We start from the raw sequence: 14277 nt of genomic DNA, 5'->3' as shown, positions 1-14277 counted from the left end.
CAGAAACGGAGGGGTTATAGTAGCAAGTAACCATAGCAATGTCTCACAGCTGTGATGACAGCTGCATTTCGCTGAGCTACTTATTCATTGTTTTTCAATGTAAACATGCGCTTGATGGATATGTTTGACCGCTGCACTCACATCTCGCTCTGCTGTGGGGCAGTCGTGGCCTAATGGTTAGAGAGTCGGACTTGTAACTAGGGTCATTGTTTGAGAGGGGACCCATTTCACTGTTGCACACTGGTGAGAGCAGTCAGAGCACAGCTGAGATCGCATTACAGCCTATGGCTGAATCCGAAATCGTCCCCTATACCCTCATTCACTATTCCCTACGTTATCACTTTATTTGAAGGAGTGAATGAAAACGAGTGTGTGAAGTCGGACAACAGTTGTGAATACATCGGCTGTACACTCGTTATTGCGGTGCGATGTGGGATAGAATGAGTGCACTCAATAACGTCCACCATGGTTTCGGACACCACTACAAAGCGCTGTCCCCTCCAAATAATGGCCTTTTTGAGGTTATAGGGGGCGATTTCGGATTCAGCCCTTGATTATAGCGGAGAATTCAAACTACACGCGGCACGCGAGAGAGAGCAGTATCTGCGTGGAGCGCCATGATTAGATTAACAGCGTTCTCCACAAGGATCATAACACATATATAGACCGGAGCGAGCGTGTTTAAGTTTTTTATGAACATATTTCATATACTCTAGTGCTCTGAACAAGTACCAGAAGCGTGTATGAGCGCAAATTTCATCACGTCTTCTTCAAATGAAATGTGCATTGATTACACTGATACAACCATACATCTGATCACGACCGCGATGACACAATGGATTATTCTGCTATACAAAAGACAATGAATGATGTAAGTTAATAAATAAACTGACAATTCAAAGAAGAATGGGCAAAAAAGTAATTGCTTTATTCTTTCTGTGTTAAACTGAGTGTGTCATTTGTTCAGAGAGTACTCTTAAATGTATTGCAAATATCCGTGTTTCTCCCTTGTTTTGTCAGTTTGTTGTTATATAGGGTTAGATTTTTAAAATGCTTAAGGTGCCCTCAACTCTGTTTCTTTTCTCTCCGTGGTCATATTTTAATATTCATGTGCCTGTAATGAGTGTGTTGCAGGTCTGTGTTTTATCGGTTGTCTCTCCATAGCATCATTTTGTGGGGTTTTGCAAACCTGTATTAATTGTTTTTCTACAATCAGTAGTTTTGTACTCTCTCAATCAGTAGAAAATGTGGTTAACACCCAGTCATGCATAGGGGAAAAAAAATACCGTCAAATACCGTGAAACCGATATAATTTAGAAAAAATACTGTGATGTACATTTTTGGTCATACCGCCCAGCACTAGATTGAGTCTCAGGTCCGGCAGGAATTGGTGGGGGAAGTGAAGAACCAGCGCTGTCTTCCACCCTCAATACCACAACTGAGGTGAGACCCTTGAGCAAGGCACCGAACCCCCAACTTGTCCCCGGGCGCCGCTGCAATATGGCTGTGTGTTCACGGTGTGTGTGCACTTGGGATGGGTTAAATGCAGAGCACAAATTCCAAGTATGGGTCACCATACTTAGCCACACGTCACTTCACTTCACTTCACTTTTAAATGCTCATAGCTGCTTCGCCAAGAGCGTTCTTGCAGTGTTGCCATGTCCACTTATAGGCATCTTTAGGCATGTTATTTTTTGTAGGGTTTTTGTAGGAGTGTAGGGTTGCAAATGGGCTGGGAATTTCCGGTATATTTCCAGAAACTTTCTGAAAATTTCCAAAAAATCCTGGAAAGCTTCCAAAAATGTCTAGAAAATCTGGAAACTTTGCAACCCTAGTGAAGTGACAACTTAGTTCAGCTGGAGTGTGAACATGGCCTTTGTGCAAGTATCATAGTTCTTTAAGCTGAGAAAAGTCAGCTGTTCATGCGGTCAAAATGTTTGCATGCCCCTGCTTGGGACAAAAAGTTCCAGAAAACATGGGTTGCGGGAATGAGATGTGATGAATAACCTTGATACCGTACTGAACACAATGTTTTCAGCCTATAGGCTCTGTACAGGAAGCAAAAATGATTAGATAGAGGCTATGCAGTCTATATCTGAAAGAGAAATGATTAGTTCACCTCCCGAGTCTTCGTGTCTGACTTGGAGTCGTTCGTTATTTTGTCATGTGACATGACAGCCTTATAGGATACAGAAATTAGTTAATAATTCCCAAACAAGTGTGTAGTCCCAAACAAGTGTGTAGCCAGTTTTTTTAACTCTTACAGTTATGTGATGCGTTCTGGTCTCAAATTGTAGCTTTTTTATTTCTTACAATTTATACATTTGTGAATTTCTGTCATGACGGTTCTTTTCCATAACACTGAATGTGGCAAAGAGTTGGTTAATGCTTTAAACTTTATTTGTATGATAGGGAAAATCACTTTGATAAAGCAAAGATACCTACTTATAATAATAACATACAGTTACGTGACAAAAGATCGAACGACTAAAACCGAAGACTCGACAGGTGAACTAATCATTTCTGTATCTGGTACAGACTGCATAGCCTTATAGCCTATGGGTCTGTCACATGATGAACGAACAACTCGAACCTGAATACTCAAGGGGTGAACTAATAATTTCTGTATCCGGTACCGACTGCATAGGGGGATGTAATGTGACAAGGAATGACTCAGATCGGGAGGTGAGATAAACTAACCGACTGCATAGCCTGAAGACCCAGCTAAGCAATTAATTCATAGTTTTCTTTTTCTCATAATTTGGCCTTGGTTGCATAAATGGTACTCTGTGTTTCAACTGCAGGAACAGGGGTCTAAATGAAGTTCCGGGTAAAAATTTTCCCCTCAAAAAGTCCCTGCTGGCGAGGTAGTACTTTTTCAAAGTTTAGGAACTTTTGGGGGTGGGACTTGGACGCTGAACATGCTGATTGGTTGAGTTCATGCCGCATGTTGATTGGTTGACTCCAAGCATTTTATTTCAATTTTTAGAAGTCTGTTGCAATAAGAGTTGTGTGCTATTTGAATCAACAATGGAGCTTAAAATATATAACCGATGGACCGACGACGAGCTTCAGGCTTTATTAAGCTTATATGCGGAGGACGAAATCCAGTGGGAACTGGAAAGTCATGCGCAGTCCTACATCAACAGACTAATCTTCACTGTACTTTAGACCTCGATGGATATGCAGAAAGCATTGGGTCTAGGGGTAAAGAGTACCTGGGACAAATTGTTCTGGGTAATTTCAGTGGAAACGGGGCTTTATTTACATAATGTGTGCACTTTGTGTAATGAGCAGATTTGCGAGAGTGCAGAAATCCGAATCCACTCGCCACTCAAAACACCTGAGTTTTTGTTCAGTGCTACCCTGACTAAGGTCCCTTAAGACCATTATTAGTGTTGTTGCGGGACAGGAAGCAAATGTTTTGCGGTTGTGATGGCAGGATGGTGTTGTTTCCTGTGCGGAACACTTTAAAAAAACGCATTTTAGCCTTAAGTCGTAAAATGGTACCCATTAAAAAGTGTCATAAAACATTATAGGTTGTAGTTCAGAGAAGAAACCTCAGGCAATGGGATGTTAGTGTACTTGGGTCTTTCATCAAGGGTCATTTTACAGCACAATGTTGTGGAAATGTTGTGACGGGAGAAGCCACTTAGATGAATAAAGAAACGCCTTGAGCACACTTTGTGCTGCTGAAATGAATGATACCTCATATCATGTGCTGAGAGGTGTCATGTTAGTTTTCTAAGCCATCAGACTTACAGTTTTGCCTGGTGGGTAAAATGAATGAAAACTATCTGACAAACTTACGCTGAAGGAGGAAATCGAGCCATATCTACAAACTAGAAAATAATAGAAAATTGGGGTTGGCCTCTTTTAACTCGCAGCCACCCAGAACACCTTAGCAACTTTATGGCATAATTCATAGCTAATTTTTGCCTAAATATTTCTGAAGACAAAAGATAATAAATCTATTGTATTTTGTGAACTAGACAAGATATCTCATTGCGATCTCCATTCGTCAGCATCTTGTTTCATTTCAACATACCAACAGATAATTATTAAAGGGATAGTTCACCCAAAAATTTAAATTCTGTCATTAATTACTCACCCTCATGTCGTTCCAAACCCATAAGACCTTCGTTCATATTCAGAACACAAATGAAGATATTTTTGTTGAAATCCGAGAGCTCTCTGACCCTCCATAGACAGCAACACAATGACCACTTTCAAGGCCCAGAAAGGTAGGAAAGACATTGTTAAAATACTCCATGTGACTCCAGTGGTTCAACCTTAAATGTTATGAAGCGACGAGAATACTTTTTGTGCGCCAAAAACAAACAAAAATAACAACATTATTCAACAACTACTTCTTGTCTGTGTCAGTCTATAAATAAATACAGTGCAACGCTTCCGAGCTCTACAGAAGAACGGCGACTTACCATTGGCTGATGCATGCATGTGATGCTGACGCAGGAGCTAGCCAATGATGAGCCGCCGTTCTGGCATAGAACTCAGAAGCGTTACACTTGTTCACACTACGCCAACAGCGTAAGAGTCTGAGGCCTCAAACACACTGAGACACGTTTAGCTGTACATGTAAACATTTTGTATCGTATCCCGTTTCGTCCAGATGGATCCGGCCCCAGGGTCTGGGTCCCAGAGTGGATAAATCTGAAAACGTCACCCTTGCATTTTGTGTGTACAGCCAATCCGTATATTTTGTGAAACGATGATGGCATCACCCCACGTCTCGATCCTAGGCTGTGTTCCAGTTTGTTTTTATTATGCCCTTCACTCTCTAACTTCCCTCCGCCTCGTTCACTCGGATGTGCGCCATTGCTTACGTTGCATGAGTGCCCACTACTGGCGGAACCTTTGCAATGGGCTGAATTGGAACGTCCTAAGCCTTTGATCACTTGGAATCCACTATGGAGCAGTGTTAATTTTGACAGCATATTTTGATTTAGTTTTAGTCATAGTCTTTTGACTAAAATGCCATTTAGTTTTAGTCATATTTTAGTCACCTGAATTGTTTTTAGTTTTAGTCTAGTTTTAGTCGACTAAATAGCATAAGATAAATACCTAAAATCTAATGAGTTTAGTTAAATTGTAATACATTAAGCATTTAAGTATTACATAACCGACTTTCACTTGAACTGACATTTTGACATCATTTTGTTTTTGACATTAAAAATACACGAAAGAGCTCAATTCACTTGTTTGTTTTTAAAAACATCTATATAGTTTTTATAACTTTGTATTTCTGTTTTAGTTAGTATATCATGTTAAGCTAAAGCTTCAAATAAGTTTGTTTATTTATTTTTTTAATTTCAGTCAACATTTATTTAATTTCAAGTAACAAAGATTTTTTTTAATGGTTTTAGTTAACTATTATAACCCTGATACTTTATTTAATATGTGTCAAATACTGGTCTTTCCTCCTGACTAAAAATTAAATGGGAATGAAATTAAATACAGTTTATTGAGTACGAAAAAAACAAATATATAATGCGTGACTTTTAATTATAAACCAGCTGGAAATACACCGGGACTCTTATTTTGAAATCTCGCCTTACTATTGCAGTGGCAGGAGCTCATTCAATTTCAGAAGAGGAGATAAAATATGCATTGTTACAACCGTCTAAAACATATTACTATATAAACATCGTGAAGTAAACATTGTCATTATTCATCAGCATTAGTTCATAAACAATTGCCTGGCATAAATGTGTGTTATTCATTGATTGTGAGCCGCTCTGGAGCGCTGGATTGGGGATGCGTGAGTGAGTCTGTAGTGTAGAGCACGCAACAGCGCCATGTTCTCCAGCGGTTAGATCAGTTCAAATCAAATGTGCGCATCTGTTACACAGGATATCAGTTCTGACTGGATCTCTTCCCTAATCGTCCCTTCCTAACATTTTCGTCTCGTTTTTATTTGTTGACGAAAATGACAGTTGATTTTCGTTATAGTTTTTGTCATCCAACACTTGTTTTTATTTAGTTATCATCTCGTTTTCGTCCGTGAAAAAAGGTTGTTGACGAAAATTATGACGAAAATTATTCGTCAACGAAATTAACACTGCTATGGAGTTGATTTATTATATTTTTTTCTCCCTTACGAAATTGTTTAATTCAGCATACTATATGTATATAGGCAGGGCTTGATATTAACTGTTTTGCTCACCAGCCACTGTGGCTAGTGGTTTTCCAAAGTTATGCATGCGTCAGCCAATGGTAAGTCGCCGTTCTTCCGTAGAGCTCGGAAGCATTGCACTGTATTTATTTATAGACTGACACAGACAATAAGTAATTGATGTTTTTGTTTGTTTTTGGCGCACAAAAAGTATTCTCGTCACTTCATAAAATTAAGGTTGAACCACTGGGGTCACATGGACTATTTTAACAATGTCTTTACTACCTTTCTGGGCCTTGAACATGGTCATTGTGTTGCTGTCTATGGAGGGTCAGAGAGCTCTCGGAATTCATCAAAAATATCTTCATTTGTGTTCTGAATATGAACGAAGGTCTTACGGGTTTGGAACGACATGGGGGTGAGGAATTAATGACAGAATTTAAAGTTTTAACTATCCCTTTATTAATTATATGTTGATATGTTGAAATGGAACAAGATGCTGACGAACGGAGATCGCAATGAGATATCTTGTCCAGTTCACAAAATACAATAGATTTATTATCTTTTGTCTTCAGAAATATTTAGGCAAAAATTAGCTTTGAATTATGCCATAAAGTTGCTAGGGTGTTCTGGGTGGCTGGGAGTTAAAAGAGGCCAACCCCAATTTTCTATTATTTTCTAGTTTGTAGATATGGCTCGATTTCCTCCTGCAGCGTAAGTTTGTCAGATAGTTTTCATTAATTTTACCCACCAGGCAAAACTGTAAGTGACACACAACAGAGCGCTTCTGTTGTGTGTCATTCAGCGCAATTCCTATCCCGCCTTCACTAACTGCAAGTTAGTCGATAAAGAATTGTAATTTTGTGATACGACGGTCTTGGCATCTCATTTGGCTGTAGGCTGAAATTATATTCAACCCGCCAAAGTGGCTAAAGGGAGTGGCTGCCTTACCCACCACATCTTAAATATCCGCATTTGGCGGGTGTTAATGTCAAGCCCTTTATGTGTGTTTTTTTTAATGTTTTTCAAATTAATTTAAATTACATATGTAGTTGACAAGGGTAGGGTTAGGGTTTGTCCATATAAACTTCCCTCATCCACTTCACAAAGTGGAACACACTTTAGAAACGGCGGCAGGGATTCCCCGAAGGGAAGTTCGCAAGTGGGTGTCTAAAAGTGGAGTGGAACGCAGCCCTAGGCTGAATCCGAAATCACCCGCTATACCCTTAAATAGGGCACTATTTGAGGGGACAGCGATTTGTAGTGGTGTCCGAAACCATAGTGGACGTTATAATGAGTGCACTCATTCTATCCCACATTGCACCACAATAACGAGTGTGCAGCCGATGTACACAATGTACGAATTCGCTCACATGTTTTCGTTCACTCCTTCAAGTCATTGTATTAGTGGACTAACGTAGGCAATAGTGATGAGGGTTTAGGGGGCGATTTCGGATTCAGCCTTAGTCACCGCATGCACACATGCTCCAATTCTTCTTTTTTGAAAGAGGATGTGGCCTGATGCAGATGAGAAGAAATTGTTGAATAAAGTTTTGTTAGTTTTTTTTGCACACAAAAAGTAATTCTCATCATTGCTTTATAAAAATAAGGTTGAACCACTGGAGTCACATGGACTATTTTAATAATGGGTTTCTGGGCCTTGATAGTGTTAATTAAATTGCTGTCTATGGAGGGGTCAGAGAGTTCTCGGATTTCATCAAAAATATCTTCATTTGTGTTCTGAAGATGAACGAAGGTCTTATAGGTTTGGAACAACATGAGGGTGAGGAATTAATGACAGAATTTTCATTTTTGGGCAAACTATACCTTTAATTCAATAGTATACACCTGGGTTGAGCTCCTTAGTATGTATGGAACAAATGTTAAGGTTGATTTTGTGACCACCGAACTGCCATAATCGCACACATAATATGGCTGAAACTCTTACAGTGTCAACAAAACCTCAGCTCAGGAACAACAGGCACATTGTTAGACTAAAGACATTCAGCATCCAGGACGAACATCCGTTCCCAAGTGTGTAAGGTAAAACCTCACCAGTAAACAGAAGGAATGTGTGAGAGAGTGAAAGTGATGGTGGCTTTTGGAGAATGGAGAACGGCAAGAACTGAAAGAGCAATGGAAAGAAAACTTTAATGGGATATCAATTGTTTCTCATTGACATGCAATGACATTAAAGTAAGAATTTGGCTTGTGACTCAAATGCATGGTTTTAATGGTTTCCGTTTACAATAACAACACTGGACTGAAAACACCTCAATTAAGATTCCTGCGCTACAAATGAGCAACCTTTGGACAAAAACATGCACCTCTGGCAGTGAATGAAATGAGGGATGTGAAATGGCAGGTTCACAGGATATGATGAGCGATGAGTGGGTTCTGGAAGTGGCATTCCTGAGGATTTGAAAGGGAATATGATGAGGAGGCAGGGAATGAGAGAGCGCAGGAGATCCGAGCGCCTGCCCAATGGTTAATGAATGAGGGAGGGGGTGAATGAGAGAATGGCCCGGGTGTTCTCTGGCTGTGATTCCCAAATGAAGCATGAAGAACACAGAATCACACTGAAAAGGTTTGGAGAGGAGAGGGAAGAGGGAATGGGGAGGGAGTTGCATCACAGCGGACAAATTAACTGTCTGGGAGCGGAAGAGAAATGGGGAAAAGCAGTGATGTATCCTCATGTCTGAAATGTAACTGTGTCAACCCGTATAGTGGAAGTAGGTGTAGTATGTTTTTACACAATATTGCTGCTATGGGGAATAATCGGAAATGTCTCCTGAAGAGACAGATCACAATGTGTCTCATCCAACAGTTTGTGGCTATGAGTCATTTTAAAGCATGTTTCCATACCAAAACCAACCGTACTGCAAAACAAACCAATGAATTCTCGATTGTGTTACACCAGGACAAACTTATTCAGCATGACTAGACATGCCACACACATGCACAACATCTACAGGGATTCGCCAGTCTTCTGCTTAGCAGGCAAAACTGGCTCTTGTTCTAAAGCGGAGCATTTCAAATGCACTATTTTGCTGGAAGCATTTTACAGTTTTTTTCCTTGACAAACAGCAAGCACACCCTTGCTCAATATAATATTGATCACAAAAAAAAAAAAAAATCACACCCACATGACCCAACACAACATTAAGAGCACTAAATCAATACTCAAAAATAGAAATGTGTTTATTCAAAGTATAGCCATCTAACAATGAAGTCTATCTCACAGAAATGTCACTATAGGCTATATTGATTGTAAAACATGGTACTTTGAGAATCATGTACCATTATTTACATGGCACTCCAAGGTAAGACTACCATGGTACATATCCCAAAAACAATGAAAGTACCATGGTATTTGTTATACAAACCATTTACTTACAGCAGTCATTCCCAAACTGTGGTCCGCGGACCACTAGTGGTCCGTGAGGGTACTGCAGGTAGTCCGTGGAAAGGCAAAGTAAAATAAAATAAATAATATTTTTTTACCTTCATTTTACCAGGAAATTCCCATAAAAAAATAAAAAATAAAAAGAATATGTAGGCCTATATTGATATAACATTTGTATTTAATTGTCAAGTTATTGTGCGATTACTAAAATAGGCTAGTGGCGCTCGGCCGTGACATTCAAGTTCAGTGCTGTTATGGATCGGTGGATAGCAACAGGTTCTTTGAAGAGAAAAGAGACAGAGGCAGAAGTTACAAAAAATTAAGAGATTGACAGTGAGTCGGATGCATCTATGAGCCAGAATAAATAAATTAAATATGTAGCCGTTGTGTGCAGTAAACTTTCTTTTAACAAGCCTGTTGTATATACTGATGTGATGACTAGTTATAGTTTTAGTGCTAGTAAGCCTATTTAGAGGTGCGGAATAATTTAGGTAGGACTGTGTGTAGACATATTTTATTATGTGTGTTATGAGGTGGTCCGCAAAATTTTTTGATTACAAATAGTGGTCCACACACACAAAAAGTTTGAAAACCCCTGACTTACAGAATACAAAAGTGAAGAGCCATAAGCCTGAAGAAAGAGCCATGTGTTCATGGGCGGACAAACATTACATCACGTGTGAATTCAGAGAAAGAAAGAAAAAAAAACTTTTAAAAAATTAAAAAAATTAGGAAATATCACTCTGTAAAATAAAATAAAAAATCCTAATTTTACGGAAAATAACAGTTTTTACAGTATTTTTTTATTTTATTATTTATTATTATATTTTTATTTATTTTTAATTATGTTTAAAACTATGTAAAATTGCAAACAATATCTGTACATTAACAACTTGACTGTTATTTTAAGGATTATATCATTATTGACAAATTACAGTAATTCAAAAAAAAATTTACAGGAAAATTAGCGTATTATTTATACAGTATTTTTTTCTGTTTTCATAAATAACATGCACATTTATGTCAAATTACAAACAATATCTGTTAATTAACAACTTGACCATTATTTTAAGCATTATATCAAATTACAGTAATTCTAATTTCATACAGGGAAATTACTGTATTACAGTATTTTTTCTGTTTCGTAAAATTACATCCAGATTAATGTAAAATTACAGAAATAATCGGTAGTTAAATATGTAGCTCATTACATTAAAGGTTTATGTCCATACTAACAATTTAACATTATTCTTTGTCATTTTAAAGTAAATATTATTAGTTTTATATGTAGGCTACACTGTAAAAAAAAAAATTGTTCAAATTTTAAAAAAAATCTTAATTCAAATAAAGTGCAAAAACTATTTTTTTGTTACGTTTTTTTTTACAGTGCAAGTAAACAGATCACATAAATATAATCATACCCCAAAAAAACATAAAATAATCATATTAAATAAAATTATCCAAAACCACCAAAAAGTGAGCATACATTAAAAATTTTAGTAGCCTTTTTGTTACTGGAGGTAGATAAGGATTCAATATAGATCTTAACATCTTGAAAGTGAGAATAATTGGGGCTAATGGTAGTACCATTGTACTTTTTGGTGATTTTAGTGGATGTGACATCAGTTGTCCTCAAGTTCACAGAGATATTAGAATAATGTTCACTAGTTTGACAACCAGAAAGTTTTAGAATATCTTATTTGAAAGTATAGACGCATAGCCTTGCGTGCATGTGTTTTCAAAAGGGGCTTTAATCGAGCACATGACATGAATTGCAAGGAAACCATATAAACAATATCTTAAAGTGTTACTACTTAAATCTGTTAAGTTTTAAAGTGTTTAAAAGTATTTATTAATAATTTAGACATGATCACCGCGCACCTCTACTTGTTTACAAAATACGTGCACGTGTCACGCGATGACGCCAAACACTATACACTATTTCATATAAAATCCTTTCACTCACTCAACAAACGATGTTTGAACGTTAAATTCACATTACAGTACTGATGCATTGCTAAACAAACCAAATGTTGAATTATAAACGGGTCGAGTGAGTGATGAATGAATGAATTGGATTTCCATTGATGAATTTTGGCAACTTCTTCCGTCAAACTAAATTCTTATTTGTTCCCCCCAAAACTACGACGTTGTTGTGCATTTGCACGCTGCATTTACACGAAGTTTGTGAAAGTTTTAAGAAACTGGCTCTTACCTGTGTGTGGAATCTGGGTCACCCGTCCTCCAAAAGTTTCTCTATTCTCCTCTGACTGTGATAAATCCCTCCCGGACCCCAGAGCAGTGTTTAGTCCCTCACAAACACGCCCTCGCGCTCCCCCTCGGGCCAAACCTCCTCAAACTTCACCAAGTATTCATAATACTTCCTCCTTTAATTACGTGCTTTAACATATTTTTTGGCAACTTCTTCCAGGAAGTCTGTAACAGAACGGGAAACTGTATCCTTTGAGTAGCCTACTAGTTTCAATGCTGATATTAGCCTATTCTGTTAACTTTTTTCATAGATTCATCACACAAAACCAAAACTATTTTATTTTTAGGTGATTGGTTTTCATTGAGAATTTTTGCATGTTCCATTACCATGTTTTAATGCTTTATGTAAATAAATAAATAAAAAACATTAAAGCGATGGTTCACCCAAAAATGAAATCTGTGATTAATTACTCATCCTCGTTCCAAACCCGCAAGACTTTCGTTCATTTTCGGAACACAAATTGAGATATTTTTATGAAATCTGAGAGCTTCTGTCCCTCTATTGACAGCAACACAACTAACACTCTGACACTTCAAAAAATTCATAAAGAGATCGTAAAACTAATCCATATGAATTGAGCGGACCTAGTCCAAATTTTCTGAAGAGACACGATCGCTTTATATGATGAACAGATTGAATTTAGGCTTTTATTCACTTATAAACATTCATCAACACACACATCAGTTCTGGTAAATGGAAGCTCAAGCATGAAAACCAATGAGGTTTGGTTCATTCTCCTGTTATGCAGCACGTTTGAGCTTCCACAAGAACCAATGAGATTCATTTGAGCTTCCGCAAGAACCAATGAGATTCATTCTCGTGTTATGCAGCACGTTTGAGCTTCAGCAAGAACCAATGAGATTCATTTGAGCTTCCGCAAGAACCAATGAGATTCATTCTCGTGTTATGCAGCACGTTTGAGCTTCAGCAAGAGCCAATGAGGTTCATTCTCGTGTTATGCAGCACATTTGAGCTTCAGCAAGAACCAATGAGATTCATTTGAGCTTCCGCAAGAACCAATGAGATTCATTCTCGTGTTATGCAGCACGTTTGAGCTTCAGCAAGAACCAATGAGGTTCATTCTCTTGTTACACAGCACGTTTGAGCTTTGCCAAGAGCCAATGAGGTTCATTCTCGTGTTACGCAGCACATTTGAGCTTTCGCAAGAACCAATGAGGTTCATTCTCGTGTTACGCAGCACGTTTGAGCTTCCGCAAGAACCAATGAGATTCATTTGAGCTTCCGTAAGAACCAATGAGATCCATTCTCGTGTTATGCAGCACGTTTGAGCTTCCGCAAGAACCAATGAGGTTCATTCTCGTGTTATGCAGCACGTTTGAGCTTCAGCAAGAACCAATGAGATTCATTCTCGTGTTACGCGGCACGTTTGAGCTTCAGCAAGAACCAATGAGGTTCATTCTCTTGTTACACAGCACGTTTGAGCTTCAGCAAAAACCAATGAGGTTCATTCTTTTGTTACACAGCACGTTTGAGCTTCAGCAAAAACCAATGAGGTTCATTCTTTTGTTACACAGCACGTTTGAGCTTCAGCAAAAACCAATGAGGTTCATTCTCGTGTTACGCAGCATGTTTGAGCTTTCGCAAGAACCAATGAGGTTCATTCTCGTGTTACGCAGCACGTTTGAGCTTCAGCAAGAACCAATGAGGTTCATTCTCGTGTTACGCAGCACGTTTGAGCTTCAGCAAGGACCAATGAGGTTCATTCTCATGTAACACAGCACGTTTGAGCTTCAGCAAGAACCAATGAGGTTCATTCTCGTGTTACGCAGCACGTTTGAGCTTCAGCAAGAGCCAACGAGGTTCATTCTCGTGTTACGCAGCATGTTTGAGCTTCAGCAAGAACCAATGAGGTTCATTCTCTTGTTACACAGCACGTTTGAACTTTCGCAAGAGCCAATGAGGTTCATTCTCATGTTACGCAGCATGTTTGAGCTTCAGCAAGAGCCAATGAGGTTCATTCTCGTGTTACGCAGCACGTTTGAGCTTCAGCAAGAACCAATGAGGTTCATTCTCGTGTTACGCAGCATGTTTGAGCTTCAGCAAGAGCCAATGAGGTTCATTCTCGTGTTATGCAGCACGTTTGAGCTTCAGCAAGAGCCAATGAGGTTCATTCTCGTGTTATGCAGCACGTTTGAGCTTCAGCAAGAGCCAATGAGGTTCATTCTCGTGTTATGCAGCACGTTTGAGCTTCAGCAAGAGCCAATGAGGTTCATTCTCGTGTTACGCAGCACGTTTGAGCTTCAACAAGAGCCAATGAGGTTCATTCTCGTGTTACGCAGCACGTTTGAGCTTCCGCAAGAGCCAATGAGGTTCATTCTCGTGTTACGTGGCACGTTTGAGCTTCAGCAAGAGCCAATGAGGTTCATTCTCGTGTTATGCAGCACGTTTGAGCTTCAGCAAGAGCCAATGAGGTTCATTCTCGTGTTACGCAGCACGTTTGAG

The 14277-nt window shown here is 38.8% G+C and overlaps 1 protein-coding gene across 2 annotated transcripts in view; it reads right to left on the bottom strand.

Annotated features, from left to right (window-relative positions):
• acsl2 (acyl-CoA synthetase long chain family member 2) overlaps positions 1–11918 on the bottom strand; it is a 66441-nt gene extending 54523 nt beyond the window's left edge. Inside the window, exon 1 of one of the 2 annotated variants that reach the window (XM_079827746.1) lies at positions 11758–11918. The gene's annotated coding sequence lies outside the window, so the exon portion shown is untranslated. The remainder of the gene's footprint in view (positions 1–11757) is intronic. The other variant, XM_079827747.1, reaches the window with a different exon arrangement.
• Positions 11919–14277: the final 2359 nt, after the last annotated feature.

This window comes from Gobio gobio, assembly GCF_949357685.1.
Source record: "Gobio gobio genome assembly, chromosome: 10".
In the NCBI taxonomy this organism is placed as follows: Eukaryota; Metazoa; Chordata; class Actinopteri; order Cypriniformes; family Gobionidae; genus Gobio; species Gobio gobio.
This window is presented reverse-complemented; position numbering and strand designations above follow the sequence as displayed.